The following is an 18,307-nucleotide window of genomic DNA, read 5'->3' on the forward strand; positions in this document are numbered from 1 at the left end:
TCACTGTATAAAAACACAAGGCAAATCCCAGGAGAACTGGAAAGGATCCCTGGATCCCCAATCTCCTGCTGAGAGCTGGGAAGTCTGGAAGCTACAGGCCAGGTTGTGCAAAGCCCCATCCAGCTGAGAGCTGAAAATTGATGAGGGTGGAGGTTCATAAAGAGTTAAAGTCATGGGGCACCAGGGGGTGGAAAAGAAGCTGCCTCCTTGTGGAAGCAGTTCCTGTGAAGGCAAACCACCAATGATCCCAGTGGCACATCCCAAAAAAGCACAACTGCAAGCAGCCAGCAAGGTGTTCTAGAAAAGAGGATTATAGCACATAGCAGAGGAAGGAGATAAAACAGATAAAAACTCAAAGTGAATGGAATGTTCATGTCTTTAGTGCATATTTCAAAATTATACATTTGATTGTTCTCAGTGGCAAAAAATATTGGAGTAGAAAAAGAGAAGGATCAGCCTGGGAATGGAAGATCTTCTGTTCATGATTCACCTAGAAGAGCTAGTCTTGGATCTAGTCAGGAAAAAAACAGAATGTACAGACATAATAAATAATTCCTCATATATTGTGAACTTATAGGTAATTACACATTAGAAACCATATAGGGAAAACAACACTGAGGAAAAAAAATCTCAAAATAATTTCCATTTTGTACATTTGGAAAAAATAAATTTTTGACATTTTGTCCAAAAGATCATTAGATTTTTCAAAGTTTGTGTTTCTAAACTTTTTATTGGCTATTATTTTTTGTTTTCTGTCTTCTTTTTTCCTTTGGTCCAATATTTTGAATGGATTTTTTTATTACTTTTTCTCCATCTTTTTTTCCTTGCATTTGACATTGTCTCACTGTGTTTTTTGTGGGCTAACTGAACAGTGAAGAAAATAAACCATTTGTGCTCATCCAAATCCTGTCCAAAACTACAGTGGAAAAAGAAAATGGAAGAAGGGAGAGGATAAAACCCATCTGATCAGATGAAATAAGGACAACATACTGCTTATTGACCTTTGTGTTATATTTGTATAAAATCTCAGCGTTGATACAATGTCTGAGATACTTGCTATTGTTCATGGACCTTAGTGAGAGGCTTTTACTATTATCATCTCCCTTTTTGTAACAATGGAGCTACTTTCACTTTAATATCATATTTAGATTCCATGCTTTCAAAATGATTGCTTCAGCATCTGTCATTGTCATTAAAGGAAGGTATTTTGGATGTTTCCCCTGGGTCTGATCCAATTTTCTCCTGAGAATTGTAGCAAGCACCCCCATCCTTACTAAGGCAGTTCACAATGGAGCTTTAGTGCCTAAGGAATTTAGTAATTTACTTTTAAAAATCTTAGCAGACAGCTAGAGTAGATAAATGCATTGCTTGTGAAGCTCAACAGATAGAGACATTGTTAATTTTCAAAGCACTGGATAAAAATACCTCAGAAACTTCTAAGCCTGGCAGAAAAGAGAGAGCTAAGCATGATAATAACATTTAAATACCAAATAAAGAAGCAGATCCTGTGTAGTTTGCCTTTGGAATGGAACTGCTTGGCCCACAGCTCTGAGAGAATTGAAATTGCTGAGCTGAACCTGGCCCAGCAGTTCTCTGATCACTTACAGAAGAGCTTATTTCATCTGAATATTGCCAAGGTGAAATGCACGAAGCAAAGCAGAGCTGCTGGACCATCACCAGGTGAATGTCTAAAGGATATTTTCTAATTATTTTGCTTCCTTCTTGTATTTGCTGTGCCTGCCCCAGCCCTTGCATACACACAGTCACCTCGACAGCAAAATCTTCTGAGGACTGGGTGAGCTGAAATGGCCCTGCAGCTCCCCGGGGCTTGGTCCTGGCATCCCTCCCTCCCTGTGGGAATACTGAGGCTGCAGTCACATATTCTGTGTTAATGGCCTATATGTACATTACTAGAAAATGTTCACTTTGAAAACTTTTTGGCTCTTCTGTGCTGTAGGAAATCTCCTCAGGGGCTCCCTGGCTCTCTGAAGATACTTCAGCTCTCACTCACAATGGAAGGATCCTCCTAGAAGTGCTTTCTCCCACAGCAAGTTTCCTTACAAGCTGCACAAAGTAGAGAAAATTGGGGTGATACTTCATTTCTTCTTTTGATTTCTGCTTCTAGCTAGGAACAGGCCTTACCAGCAGTCTTTCCTTTAAAATGAGCACTGGCATGTTGGGAGTTTTTGCTGTGTACAGAGCACCTTTCCCTGCTGACATTGTAATTCATGGGCCATGCTGTGGGTGAAGTCACACACCCTCCTTGCTTCCTTTTTTTGTCTTGTTCTGCTCTCTTTCTTTTCTCAACTTTTTTTAGCTTTCCTCATGAAGCAGAATTTACATCAGTTGCTTTAAGCCTCCACATTGCAGCTGTCTGAATGAGTCACCCTGGAAAGGCAGAAAAAAGCAGAGTCTCCCAGGAAGTGACTGATCTGAACCTCCTTGGGTCTGGCTAACTGCACCTCCGGTGAGTTTGCTGCTAAAGGGAGGAGTGAGCTGGACAAAACCCACCAGTTTCATCCACCACTTCCACACTGCAACTGGGGCACCCTCCAAAATGCCTCTGGCCCCAGCACGTCCCCTGCAGAGGGACAGGAGAACCAACAGCCACCTTCCTTTGGAGCTCTGCCTTTGCTCCACCGATGCCTCAGGTTTGAGCTTTTCTATTTTTCACATTCTGTGCTGCTTTATTTAGTGTGTGGGTCTGGGCTTCACATTAGGGGATGGTGAGCTCTCTGTACAGAGCAGGGACACAAAACAATTCCTTCTCTAGCTGGGGACCAAGGACAAATGATCCAAATCTCAGGCCCAAGAGCACAAACAACGTGAGCTGGAGAGAGAAAAACAAGCAGGATGGGACTGCTTGGGCTAAAGCTGGAATTGGACAATGAACTCCAAGGTGCAAAAGGAGCAGAACTTACAGAAGTGTGAGACCTCGTGACCTGTCATCCATTTTGTGACCATTTTTGGTTGTGGATCTATTTGAGGCCCCTTAATAAATCCTTACTTTATTCTTTAGCTCTGTCTAGTCTCTAGACAGGCTAGGTCAGCCTTCCCAAGGCATCACCACCACTTTAATGTGCCCTCTGGGGACTGTGCACCAAAGGGTGACATCCCCCAGCGCCCCAGCCCAGCAACCATCCTTTCATCACAGCAGAGAGGATCAAGCTAGGACTGCCACCTCAAAAGGGCTTCTCCCATTTGGGCTTTGTGATCCAGAGCTTCCAGCAAACACTGGCCACAGGAAAACATAGCAAGGATGTTGGAATCTGTGGTATTTTTGATTCCAAGATTGTAGAAAGTCTCTGTCTCTCAGCCCCGCTGCCAAAGCAGAAGCCATAATTGGTCTGTGCTGGTTTCCAGGTTGTTTATTCTGTTGATCTCTCACATGTTCTGCTGCCCTGCCCAGCTCTGTCCTGCAGGGCAGCGTGTGGGGCTCTGCCCTCAGTGGGATGTTACAAACATTCAATACCAGAAACTCCCTGGGCTGGATTTACAAGAACGTGCCAATATCTGTCACCTACGTTGGACAGTGTGTCCCCAGCCTGAACCAACAGAAAAATGCCAACACCACAGTGAGACATGGAGGGCATGAAGAAGGAGGAAAAGGACAAGGCACACCCAATTTCCTCCATCTTGTCCCCTTTGGACCCCTCATCTAGAATCCTAAAATTTTACTTTTGCACCCGTGCCACACTTAATTATGACTTATATCAAACACTCAGAGCTTGTAATTGATCCTGTGAGATTGAAAACTCTTTTCCATGGACAGAGATCACAGCCAGTGTCTCTGGGGGCTCTGTCCAGGGGGGTTCCTGACCCCTGCCAGGGTCCCAGGGCAGCCAGAGGGAAGCCCTGGATTCCCACACAAGGCTGTCAGCAAGTCTCCACTGTGGAGGTTCAACCACAGGGTGCCAAAGTGCTGCTCAGCCTGGACCTGGGCTGGACCTTCATCTTGTTCCTCCTCTTCCTTTGCCAGACTTATTACATGGTACAAAAAGCCAAGTCCATTGCTCTTTCCTGCTCACATGAGAGGAGCCACAGCCAAAATTTCCTCAGATATAACCACTCCACTCTCTTTCCATGGGAGGCAGAACATTCGTGCTGGAAGTTCCCCTTGGGTGAAGCTGCAGCTGTCAAAGCAAACGGGATTTTGGCATGGAAACAGCAGGTCCACGGCTCTGAGTTAGAAAGTCAGTGATGCCTGTGGACATGAGCTCTGTCCTGATGTCACAGTAACCCTGTGATTCCCAGCAGATGTGACACAAACACCACTGTCTGATTGCTGATAATACTTTCATGGTACCTGCCACACAAGCTGCCTTCTCTGCTGAGTGCAGAGCCATCAGCACGTGGGTGACCCTGCTGAGATGCTGGCTGCACCCACACCCTCTGCCTGGGTGGAGGGTGGAGACCTTGGGTCTGGGGCATACTGAGCTTCCCCTCAGCTCCTCTGCTGTCCCAAACTGAGCGTGCTTCTTCCAGTTTCCAGAAAAGCTGATGAAAAGAGGAGAGGGAGCAGGAGGGCAAGGCTCAGTGCAGCAGGTTTTGCTTGGACAGAGCAGGAAGGTTAGGGCTGCCTTGGCTCCAAAGTGGAGTTTAGAGAGCAGTCTCATAGCAAGAACAATTCATTCCAGGAGATAGAGAACAGAGGAAAGAAAGAACACATCCACCAGTGGCATCTCACTGCTTTCTGCTCGCTTCTTCTCACTGTAGATGTGATGGCTCAGGAGAAATTGTCCTGGCTGCTCCTGCAGCTGCCTGGTGTGTAAGAAGCTGTATTAAATGTTCAGTAGCAATTCCTCAGTTTGAGGAACCCTCTGAACCCTCTCTTTAACATCTCCCTCGCTGGAACTTCCTGGATCACTGGCTTCTATATGCAATTACTGTATTTCATACTTTACATCCCGAAGCATATCACATTGGGAGTATTCATGGAATTAAAAATATACTGGATTATATTTTGCACACTTTCCATTGCTCCCTCAAAATCTGCAGCACAGAGATTTCTTGCTCTTGAGTTAAATACACACCACAAGGCTGGTTTCTTGCTCTCTGCTGAACAGTTATTCCATAGAATCCTTTCCTTGTTCTACACACAGAGAAAAGAGCAATATTCCAGGTAAGATGAGGAGAGAGATGTGATGCCTTCCAGTTATAAACTTCTCTGAAGGTAGTACCTGAGCAAACCTACAGTGGAAAAGTCTGTGTGATTTTCTATTATCATTCCCTGGTCTGTTGGTTGTGCTGTTTCTTGGGCTTTTACTTACCACCAGTGTCTAAATTTGACTTTGTAGTTGGTTAGGGATTGGGAGAGCTTAGCAGAGAGGAGTGAAAAGGTACTGAAGAGAATTACTACCAGAGCCAGAACAACCTGACACAGCCAGAACAAGCCATTTCCAGTTTGAAGACTGTCCTACAACAATCACTTCCACAGGGCAATCCTTCATTCTTCTTTTTGGCAGAGAAGTTCAAAGATGCTTCCCAAAGGGGAAAACCCACATGCTTAAGGGATAGTGGAGAGAGATCATTCCTTGCTGGGTGGCTGATCCACGGCACAAACAGCCATGGCAGCACAGCTGTGTGGGAGGGTGGGTGGCAGAGCTGAGTCACCAGCTGGAAGCACTCAGTGCCTGAGCTCACTTCAGCACTGCAGAGGAGTGGAGAGCACCACAGACACAGAGGCTTTTCCTTTTGGGGCAGAGTCCTCACCCTGTTCCTTGGTGACCCTGAGTGTTGGAATCTGTGGTATTGGTGATTTCAAGATTGTAGAAAGTCTCTGAGCCTCGCTGCCAAAGCAGAAGCCATAATTGGTCTGTGCTGGTTTCCAGGTTGTTTATTCTGTTGATCTCTCACATGTTCTGCTGCCCTGCCCAGCTCTGTCCTGCAGGGCAGCGTGTGGGGCTCTGCCCTCAGTGGGATGTGACAAACATTCAATACCAGAAACTCCCTGGGCTGGATTTACAAGAACGTGCCAATATCTGTCACCTACATTGGACAGTGTGTCCCCAGCCTGAACCAACAGAAAAATGCCAACACCACAGTGAGACATGGAGGGCATGAAGAAGGAGAAAAAGGACAAAGCACACCCAATTTCCTCCATCTTGTCCCCTTTGGACCCCTCATCTAGAATCCTAAAATTTTACTTTTGCACCCGTGCCACACTTAATTATTACTTCTATCAAACACTCAGAGCTTGTAATTGATCCTGTAAGATTGAAAACTCTTTTCCATGGACAGAGATCACAGACAGTGTCTCTGGGGGCTCTGTCCAGGGGGGTTCCTGACCCCTGCCAGGGTCCCAGACCTTCCTGGACTCCCACACCTGAGAAGCAGTGCAGGAGAAGGTCTCACCACAGGCACCCACAGCTGTCTCTGTCAGATGTTCTGGCCTTGTTTATTGTCAGCAGAAAAAAATGTATCTGAGGGGGTCACTTGGACATTCAAAATCAGCCAGCTGAGCAGCCCTCAGGAAAACAGGGTTAAAGTATCCTGGTAATTATGAGATTAACCCCACCTGCTTTACAAGGTAGGAGAAATGGATCCAGTGAAGAATCATGTATTTGTGATAAACCTCTATCAAAGTGATACCTTATATCAAGACATTCGCTCTGCTTGGTTTTGGAGTGGCAAACTACACAGGCTTAAGCATTTGGTGGGGTTTCCTCCACTGTTGCAGCGTGCTGTTCCCCTGCCAACTCTGCAATTCTGTCCTGGCCTGTAAGATCAGCATGGATTCCATTTGCCATCTGTTGGAGGTGGGGCAGGTTTCTTATCTCTCCCAAGAACAATGTCTCCCTCCGGGGAGAGATCTTCTGTTCATGGGCCATTAATGACTCCCTGCATGGCTGGGAAAGTTCCATCAGCCCATGGTGAGATGCTCCGCCCAGAGGGAGGAGCCAAGCATTCCTACCTGCATAAAATCTGCATTTTTGGGACACCAGGGCAGCCCTTTGCTGGATTCCCAGAGGAGCAGCTTCTTCCCTGCTGGATCCCCAGAGGAAGACCAGGCCCAGCTACTCCAGACCTTCAGAGAAAACTCCACCCTTCTCCAGATCCCCGCTCCAGCAGCATTTCATCTGCCCCTCCAGGAGGAGCAGCCACCATTTCACTGGACTGTTCCCAACACCCTGACTCCTCAGGGTGTCAGGGTTCTGACTCCAGCACTAGTTTTGTTTGTACTAAGTACATTTTTTAAAATTTATTGTTTTTATTTAGTTTCTCTCCTAGTAAAGAACTTATTCCCGTATCTTTGCCTGAGAGCCTTTTAATTTTGAAATTGTGGTAATTCAGAGGGAGGGGGTTTACCTTTTCCATTTCACAGGAGGCTCTTGCCTTCCTTCACAGACTCCTGTCTTTTCCAGCCAAGACAAATTCCCAGTTACTGGCAGGGACAAAGAGCAATGACAGGGGTCTTGGGGTACAACAAGATGGATTTATTATTGGGCTCCCAGACAAAACTGGGCCGGGGGGGGGGGGGTGAACAGAAGTTTTTATAGAGCAGCTCAGGAGGAGGGGTGTAGGAAAGTGAACCAATGAGGATATGGTAAGAGAGGAGTATAAGGTGGGGCAAATAGCTTATGAGCCAGTTATAAATGAAAATTTGTCCAGCCAAATTAAAACAAAAAATATTTATTTTTACAATCAAATTCTATCTAGCCAGCCACAAGGAAAGAACAGTGCTGAGCCTGGGTGTGCAACAAGGAGTCAGCCTCAGCAGAGGTTTTCCTCTATGCCCACACACCTCCATCCTGGCACAAGTGGTTTTTATAGGAAAAATTCTACCTGAGCCAAGATTTCTGCAGTCAGTCTTTTCTTCCATTCAGAATCCATAGGTTAATGAGGTGGTTTTTTTTTGTTTGTTTGTTTTTTTTGTTTGTTTGTTCGTTTTTTTTTGTTTTGTTTTTTTTTTTTTTTTTTTTGTTTGTTTTTTTTTTCCTTGTGATGAGGAAGAACATTTCAGTGTCCCGGAGTTGTTGAACCCCTTGATGAAATTTACAGGAATTCACATGTTTCTGCCCTCTCCTGACCCAACCACATCCTTTTACATGTAAATCGGGTTCTAATATACACCAGGTTTCGCCTGTGAGGGTGGGGGGACTCCTAATACAAATGTGTATATTCCAACAAATATTCAATAGCACATATATCATACTAGAAATTGCACGAATTACATCTACTACACATAACAAGCCTAGCAGGGAAAATGGCGGGGGGATAATACAAAGTAATAAATGAGGTGTGGAGGGCAACAAGACAGACAAAGAACTCTCTGGAGAAAGGGCAGGGATAGGGAGGATTGACAGCTTGGAAGGGAGGAGGTTGGGGAAGGGCTTGGGAAATTTAGAAACTGGGGAAGAAAGGGGATTAGGGAGAACAGGGAACAAATGTGGATTCAAAGCAAAACCAAAACACTGCACGAGCAGATAGGAAAAACAATTTCTACATCTCAGGGGTTTTTTGGATAGTGGCATTCAAAATATCTTCTGCACACACTCTCAAAACCTAGGGTGCACCAGAGCCTCACTCATACAAAAACTTCATGACTCACTCTGCTGCCAATGGGGAACATTTCCTATGCATTTTCTCCTCTTTGTGAAACACAAAACCCATAGAAATGTGCAGCTTGTGGATGTGGAACAATCCTCATTTTATCCTCTGAGTTGTCATGACTTGGCGGGGAGTTTGAGCTGCTGTAATGCAGGGCAACTTTGCAACATCCAATTCACTGAACATTCTTGAAAACCCATTTATTTTCTTCTTGTAGTTATGTAGCCTTCTTCCTACTGTTAAATAGAAAGGTGGAGATACCAGCATCTGTTATTTTAAAAATACTTTGACTTTAAACTTCTAATTATACAATGACCAATTTACAGAAATGTCGTATTTTAATCACTCTTCAGTATGCCAGAAAGAATCACTTTTAAAAGGCAGTTCTAACTGCGTTTTCATGTCAGTGGGAGAGGTGCAAGCCAACATTTTGTCAAATATGCTAAATTACATGAGGGTGGGGCCTCATATATCTTTAACTGAGGATGCTGTGTGAGGAAGGACCTGCGTGGAGAAGGCTCTGGCAAGGAGCAGTGAGTGATGGCAATGCTTTGGGCAAGAACTACTGGGGAAACAAAATTACAAAGCAACATCCATCATAGCTTTGTCCAAACGCAACCCCTTGAAACTTTGGTTCAAACTGAATGACCAATTCATTATAGTTTTCTTTGTTATTTGTTTATAAATTGCAGAATTATGGAGTAATATGAGACTCCTAGGGATGACCTCGTCCAACCAACCTCCCTAAAGCAGGACCAGCTTTAAAGGTTGAATTTGTTTTCAAATTAATTCAGGTTGTTGAGGGGCTTTCATATTTAATATCTTCAAGTATGGAGCCTCCATACCCTCACTGGCTTTCTCTTCCAGTGTTTCATTCCCCACTTCATTTGGAACCATTTGGTATTTAAAAATCTGGAGACAGTAATTCATATTCTTCTAACAGCCAGAGCAGGCAAGTTCCAGACTGTTTCACAGAACTGAAAAGTCAGTAAGACTCATGAAATAGTTAATGAGATCAAAGCCTCCTGCTCCCAAAAATTGCAATCAAACAGCCTGTTTTTCTCATGTTTTGGAGCTGTTTCAGCACAAACCAGGTGGCACTCATCCCCATTATCAGTTTCCTGGGCAGAACATGTTAGCCTGCACTTGCTGTGTTCTCTGGAGATGCCTGATGCAGCCTTGGGTCCATGTGCTCTGACTCACCGATTTGCAAGATGCTTCACTTCTTTAATTGATCCTATCTGCCTGTGAGCATGTTTGTACTCAAGACATCTTTGATATGAGATCCAGCTCCACCACGGCAGAGAACATCCCATCAGCAAATCAAGTGAGATTCTGTGTGTTACCCTCAGTGGCACTGAACACTTGGCATCCAGTCTGCCTGGCAGAGCAGGAGCAGACAGGCAGTTTGGAGCTCAGGCAGATCCAGTCACTCTCAGTAATGTTGGCAGACTCTGGCATGTGTAGGTCTATCATATGCAAGGAGGGAAAGTCTGCAGAGGCTCCCACAGGATGTGGTTTCATGGGAGCAAAACAGTGAGCTAGCAGTGGAAGCAGGCTCTGCACCAGGTTTTCCTGGAGCTGGGGGTGCCAGTTCACCTCCTGGGATAATATTCCATTTTTGAGGGAGCCATGTCCATGCCACATCCATGTTGTTCCAGCTGCAGTATTTTCAATTTAAAATTTAAATTAAAAATCAGTGTGAGTGGAAGGCAAACTTTGTCAGCAAAAATGGACAAATACGCCTCCTTGTACATCCTTCCCACCCCACCACTCCAGCAGGAGACAAATACTCTATTTCAGATAAACCAGAATATTTTCTGTTGTTCCCAAAAGAAAACATTTTGGTTTTCCAAATTAAATTAAATCCAATATTAAATGTAATGAATGCTGAAACTACAATGTCTGCATTCCCTTCTGTGCACAAGCAGATGTTTCAGAGGAAAGTGCAGGAATCTCTTTATAGCAGTGTTGTCCCAGCCCTACCAGACCAAACCATCTGCTTCTGGGCTGAATTTTAAAAGAGAGAGAGTCTCTAAAGAGCAATATGCAGCTTATCCCCATGAGATCCACACAGCTGCATCTAGAATTCCCAGGAGTGTTTTGGTGCTCCAGAGCTTCTCTGTTCCTCCAAACTGGTCCTCTTCCTACAGCTCTGTACACTGAGGTGAATTATTCTTTATCTACAGATTAAAGAGGGCACTACATACAACTGCGTGCATTTGTCTGCTGCAAAATGTCTCAGTTCTACCCTGCCCTCCTGTCCCCACACTGTCCCCAGATCAGGGTCACTGAGCCCCTCTAGGGAAGGGTTGGGATGGGTAAGGGAAGCTGAAGCACTTAGGGGAGCACAGCCCTGTGGCAGCACATTTCTTTCCCTCTCAGGATTTTCATAGAGGTGCACAGAGAGAAATGAAAGAGAAAACAATTTCTATTTCTGCTCCTTGTTTTTCCTATGTAGAATGTATTTAGAGAATTGTTTACCTGGGGTGATGCTTGGTTGGATTCTGGGGAGGATTGTTTGAGCCTGGTGGCCAATCCAACCCACCTGGGGCTGGGCTCTCAGAGAGGGTCACGAGTTGTGTTAGAGTTAGAGAAAGTAGTATGTAGTTTTAATATCCTCCTTTTATATAGTATATTGATGTATTTTAGCATAGTTATAATAAAGAAATCATTCAGCCTTCTGAATTGAGTCAGATATTGTCATTTCTTCCCATTGGGTTCACCTGCGTTTACAATACAGTCCCAATCACTGTCAGGATGAGGCACCCAAAGTTCTCCAAGCAAGACTTTTGCCAGTGACAATCTCGCTGCTTAACTCAGTGTCAGCTGAGTCTTGCAGAGAAGGTTTCTAGCAGAGGCGAGTCCTGTGATGCAAAATTGAGTCTATATTTGTGCACAGCTAGGAAAGTTCACCCACTCTATGTAAGGAAACCTAAATGTGTCGTGTGTGTTAACTGCTTTTTCTGTGTGTGCTCACACACCCGCTGTGACAAATTTAGGCTGCTCTCCAGAGCCAGCCCTTCTCCTGCTGATGTCTGGATCCCACAGTGGCTGCATTACACAAGAGAGAAGAACCAACACAACCATTCCCCAAACTGTGTCTACAGCTAACCCTACATCACCTTCTATGAGTCACCATCACTCAGATCTTGTCACACAAAAGAACATTTTTTGACTCTGTGGTCCATCCAAGAATCTAACTGAAAATTCACTGTAATGAAAGTGCAGCAGACTTCTAAGGAGATTTTAAACTTTTCAATAGCTGGATTATTTTTCTCAAGACTTAATAAAAGTCCAGCTTTATGTTCTGGAGTTATTTAGCTCTTTCACTTACATGAAGCTAATCTTTCTATTATTATTTTCCTTTACAAAATTGTTGCACCAAAAACCTTACCAGTTTGTCTTCTTCTGGTCTTAGGATTTAGCCTGCATATTAAATGTAATTAATGAGATATTATGTAAAATATCAAATTTAATCAACTTAATGACAATTTAAACAATAAGAAATTTTAACAATATTTCTTAAAGCCTAATTTTATAAGCACTTAAATAGTGGTCTATTTAAGCAGCTTTTCCCTTTCAGCCATTCACACAGTCCTTTTCTCTGTGCTTCTTCATTTTACTTTGAAAGGAGTGAGAAGGAGGTGTCTTCACAAAGTGTGCGCCTGCTGGTAGAAGAAGTCAGATGCTGATAGGTGAAAGAAGCAATGGGGAGGAACCAGAAATTCCATAGGAATTCCACAAATTGACAAAGACTGTTACTCACTCAAGACTGTGTTAAATCCCTAGACTTAGAGAAAAAGAAGAGAGACACAAGGAAAATAAAAAGAGAGGTATACATTAGAAGGGGGTCTGTATTAGGTGATTTGGAAAGTTTGTACCTCTCAAGTACCTCAGACAATGGCAAAAAGAGAGGGAAATGTGGCCAGGAAAAAAAGATAAAAAGGAGGCTGTGCCCTCTAACAACTTGAGAGACCCCATGGGAAGTGCCCCATGGCCTCTCCCTTTATTCAAATAAAGTTACAGGACCCCTCTGTCTTCTTTTTGGACATAAAACTCTGGTGTTTGTGGATTAATTTTCCTGACAAGACCTTTTGAGCAGCAATCTCTCTCCCAGTCAGCATAACAGGAAGAGAAAATTGTGTTTGATCTGTGGTACTTTGTTGTCAGCCTGCTGTAGGAGTGCATGGGCTCTGCTGAACTCATCTGCATCTTGTCTTGATGCAAATGACACTTTTCCCAGCGCTGACCAATTTTATGGCATGGTCCTTACCCTGGGTTTCTCCTGATGCTTTCACACACAAGATGTGAAAAATCCAATCAAAGTCATGTGTCAGGGGGTGATCTGCTCTGCACAGCCTTGGCTATGTGTGAATGAAATTATTTCTGTTGCACATCCTGGCCAGATTAAGGTCATGCCTCAATTCTCTACCACTAAGAATGTTGTTGGAGAGTTTTTGTTTTTCCTGCAGTTTTGCTGACAACCTGAACTGGGGTGAAACTTTTTTGTGGTTACTCAGATTGACATCCAAGCTGTCACAGAGGTGGGAATTGATGCTCCCTTTCTCTGCAAAGCACTATTCAACTGCTGTTCTGTTTAGCCACTCACCGCCTCCATAGCCATATTCCTTCCTGGTACAGACACCCTCCTACTCCTCTTTGCACACAAATCTTCCTATTCACATACTCTCTAAGTCAATGTGTTGCACTTGATGCTCAGAAAAGAGGATGGTTGGAGTACTAAAGGTGCCCTTGGGGGTTCTGTTATTTTCTTTCAACAACCATACTCAAAGAAGTTCTCAAATGGACTACAGAGGTGGTATCATGAATTTCCTGGGGCAAGATTTATCATCCAGAGCATTTGGATAACAGCACTTAGAGTTAAGAATACACTCTTAAATTTAGTCTGAAGACTGCAAAGTCAAAAATCACTGATTTTGGCTTGGATATGTGAAAGACTTCCATTGTCATTTGAGTGAGTGGCCACATGGATGAATTAGCCTGTCAAGAGGTCCCAACTGGATAAAGTCCCAAGCAAGCTGTTACAAATGATTCCTTCCAGGTCCTTTCATTCTGTGATTACATGATCTATTAAACAGTCCTTTATGGTTTGTGGAATAAAGTGACACACATTTTTGTTAGCATCTCAAATGCAATCCTGAATTTTCAGCAGCTCATTAAAGTGCTCATTAAAGCCAGCTCAATGAGTGCTTTGAGTGGGTATTTGCATCAGTGAAACAGGAACACTGAAACCTTGCAAGGAGAAAATGGGAAATGACACAGAATGCAAAACACAAGTGCTCAACTGAGAAAGTGCTCTTTTCACTAAAGTAGCACTCAGAACCAGTCTTACTGAGCAGTTTCCACCCAAACGAACTGTTGGCACTAAGTCAGCTTTCCTGGAGCTCTTAGGACTTGTTCTTGAAGCACTCTTTGAGCACCCTGTCCCGTGGACTAAGGCTGTGATGTGATGCTTTAGGCAGCCCAGCTAAACCTCATGCCAGGACCAGAGGTGCTGCTTCTCTCTGTCTGCATGTGCCCAAGGAGGCTGGCAGGGCAGCAGGGCTGGAACCTCCTCTCCAGAGTGTCCTCATTTGCCCACAAGGCTCCTGCTCAGCCATCTTTGTGCTGGCACATCTGCCTGATTTCAAAATTACAGAAACCCTTGGGATCATTCTGAGGAGCTCATGGAATGGTTCAGGTGGCCCATGTTAAGCAGCAGATGAGGAAGGCTCTGCATGAGCTGTCCCTGCAGTGGGAGCCTGTCACTATAGGACACTGAAAGCACAACATGAGCTGTTGTTATTTGTCCTGGCATGTAAGAAAAGCATGTATTCTGTTCACCATCTGTTGGAGGTGGGGCAGTTTTCTTATCTCTTCCAAGAACAATGTCTCCCTCGGGGAGAGATCTTCTGTTAATGGGCCATTAATGACTCCCTGCATGGCTGGGAAAGTTCCATCAGCCCATGGTGAGATGCTCCGCCCAGAGGGAGGAGCCAAGCATTCCTACCTGCATAAAATCAGCATTTTTGGGACACCAGGGCAGCCTCTTCACTGGATTCCCAGAGGAGCAGCTTCTTCCCTGCTGGATCCCCAGAGGAAGACCAGGCCCATCTACTCCATCCCCAGACCTTCAGAGAAAACTCCACCCTTCTCCAGATCCCCGCTCCAGCAGCATTCCATCTGTCCCTCCAGGAGGAGCAGCCACCATTTCACTGGACTGTTCCCAACACCCTGACTCCTCAGGGTGTCAGGGTTCTGACTCCAGCACTAGTTTTGTTTGTACTAATTACATTTTTTGTTTTATTTAGTTTTTTCCTAGTAAAGAACTGTTATTCCCATTCCCGTATCTTTGCCTGAGAGCCTTTTAATTTTGAAATTGTGGTGATTCACAGGGAGAGGGTTTACCTTTTCCATTTCACAGGAGGCACTTGCCTTCCTTCACAGACTCCTGTCTTTTCAAACCAAGACATTATTGTAAAGGTGAAAAAGAGAAAGTTTATTTTTTGACTCTAGTATTCATACTTTTCTAAAGGTGACAGTGAATTGGAGGGTGAACATGCCACCTCTCCAATGATATTGGACAATACTAGAACATCAAATTTCTCTGCACCTATGAAGGAATGCAAAACAATAGGTTGCTTACAGAAAGTTGTGTGATAAAGTTTTCTACTAGAATGTAAACTTAGAATGCTTTAGTAAATCTTAAGAATCAGGGCGACAGGAGCAAAGTGGGACTGTGGCCAAGGGGCTGCAGGAGCCGCACAGGAAGGCTGAGGAGCCCTGTCCCATGGAGCTGGGCCCTCCCACCTGCTGCTCTGGAGATGGCAGGTTGGCAAACCATGGGAAAGGTGGAGGAATTGATGGGGAAAGCAGGAATCAGCAGAATTAGGTGCAGATGGAACATGAAGAAGCCATTCCCTGCCCTGTAGCTGCTGTGTGCCTCAGGGAGAGGCTGCCAGCTGCACTTGGGCAAAGGAGGCCTTTGCTGTCACTGTCTTGGACAGCTCAGGTGTTCCTGTCACCTCTGCTGTCGGAATCTGTGCTATTGATGATCCTGAGATTGTAGAAAGTCTCTGTCTTTCTGCCCCACTGCCAAAGCAGAAGCCATAATTGGTCTGTGCTGGTTTCCAGGTTGTTTATTCTGTTTATCTCTCACATGTTCTGCTGCCCTGCCCAGCTCTGTCCTGCAGGGCAGCGTGTGGGGCTCTGCCCTCAGTGGGATGTGACAAACATTCAATACCAGAAACTCCCTGTGCTACATTTACAATAACGTGCCAATAGCTAATCTAGAATCCTAAAATTTTACTTTTGCACCCATGCTACACTTAATTATTACTTATATCAAACACTCAGAGCTTGTAATTGATCCTGTAAGATTGAAAACTCTTTTCCATGGACAGAGATCACAGACAGTGTCTCTGGGGGCTCTGTCCAGGGGGGTTCCCAGCCAGAGGGATGCCCTGGACTCCCACACTCTGCTAGTCTTGTTCTCAAACATCTACTGAGATGAGCCAGCCACGTGGTAGGCAGCCAGAAAGGCAGCTCCCAGCGCTGCAAACCTTATAAAATTTTTAAAGTGGTTGTTTTTCACACTACTGCACAGGTCCACAAGCATGCTGCTGCTCCACTGGGCTGGCAGTGTCCTGCAGTCCCAGCACGTGACAGCTCCTGGGCTCCAGGTCAGCTCTGAACACTGAGGGCATGACAAAACCCCATTATTGATCCTAAGTGATTCAGACATACTTCCTGGCTGCCACAGCACTTTCTAGCAGGAGTAATGTTACCTTCATCAATAATTTAACTCAGTGGCTCTTCCCTCATAAGAAACCAATACATTATGTTGAAAAATTACACAGTAATCTTATTTTTAATGCAGAAAGAAATCACCAGTGATTATAAATAGGAAAAAAACACAATAAAGTACCAATAACTTTCAGAAATTCTCATAAAACAATAGTATCTAAGTAACATGGAGAGGAAGAGGGTCAGAGAACATGCCACAGATGAGAAAGCAATCAGGAAATAGTGCAGACAAACCTTTTAAAAATTAACTTCCATGTTGTCCATATGCTGCATTATTTAACATAGTGTGGTTATAGTACACTTTCATTTATCCAAGTTGTCATCTTAGAACAAACTTCCTATGGCTCTGGAGATGTCTGGCACACAGGAACATGGAGGAAAACATCCAGTTAAAGCTGCTGTTTGAGGACTGAGACATGAGGGTTGGGTGTTTTCGAGGTAAGCAGTCATCAGGGCTTTAATAAAATAAAAGCAGAGGATTCCACTATGTTATCTTCAAACAGGCTTCAAACCTTCTGTAAGTATTGTAGCCTCTGGTCTGTTCTTTCCCTACATCTTTAACAAGACTTTTTGCTTTCATTTTTCATCAAACACTACTGCATGTGACTTTGTCATTTCACTGCCCCTGCACAAGGCAAATCAAACCCTCTGCCAAACCAGGCCACGTCAAAAATCACTTCTCTCGTGGCTTCCCTATTCTCTGCTGCACAGTCACCTTTCTTCCTGTCAGCCCTTCCAATGTCCCTCTGTTTCCTGAGCCAGCTCTTGATGTTCCTTTAGCTTGTAGGCCTGTAACTTCATTCCAAAAGGGCCTTGTGTTATTTGTTGAACCACTTATTTGACTAATGTGACCTCAATGTTCCCTTAGTACCTGGCACCACGACACTGACACTGGAGATGTGTTACATACCCCAGCATCAGCGGCTTCCTCGCACCAGGTGGCTGCTGTAATGTGCTTTCTGGTGTCCTCATTTCAAACTAGGATTTCAGCTCTTCTCTTCTGGCATCTGTGAGGAAGAATGAGACACTTCAGGGGCTAATGGGCCTTACATGTGAAGCATGACAGCTCCTGTAACTCAGGATTCTGTTATCCAAGAGCCTCACGTGACTGTCTACATTCCACTGGCCATCTTGCAGTGCTACTCCTAAATCAAATAAGATGTTTAAATCCCAGTGGCTGACTTTGGGCTACAATCACATAAGCTTGTCCTCAGCATTGATCCCTCACACTTGCTCTGCCTAAAGCAGACAATTTCTGCAGCATAAGCAGCAAGAGATTTCCTCCCTGCAGCCACCCTTCCATTCCTCAGTGCAGGAAATCATAAACACTCCTCTATCTCCCAGCCCCTGCCAGCATTCCACCACAGCACAGCAACATCAACACCCAGGGTGACTGACACATACCTGCCTGGGATAAACATAAGGGGTGGAAATGCTTTGGGAATAGAAGATAAAAGCCCTCCCACTGCCCACCAAGACTGGCATAAAAGGTGAAGAATGTGTGTCCTGTGGAGAGCACTGTGCTGGTGGCCCAGCACGTTTTAGAGGGCTCTGGAGGGCTGCACGTGCCATGTTTGCACACCCCATCCTGACACCTCCTGTCTCCTCACTCTGCCTGTAGGTCAGCCTGGATCCCAGTGCCACTTCCAAGTGAGTTTGTCTCCCCTCCCATACAGAAGCCTCCTCCTCTGGATGCAGTAACCCTGTGCTATTTGATTCCTGACTTGTGGGCACCTCGCAGAGCAGCCCAGGAACTGCTGGAAGGTCTCTACAGTGGCAGCTTGGTCATTGTCCTCCTATCACACCCCTGTATGCACCAGAGCCAGAATTTCCCCATTCCTTGCTGGAACCAGGCAGCAGAGCACTCCAGACCCAAGCATCCCTGACCCAGTGGGACACAGACATGGGGACAGGTCCCTGCACGTGTCCCTGTCCTGGCAAGAGACAG

Source organism: Lonchura striata, chromosome 26 (assembly GCF_046129695.1).
Source record: "Lonchura striata isolate bLonStr1 chromosome 26, bLonStr1.mat, whole genome shotgun sequence".
Taxonomy (NCBI): Eukaryota; Metazoa; Chordata; class Aves; order Passeriformes; family Estrildidae; genus Lonchura; species Lonchura striata.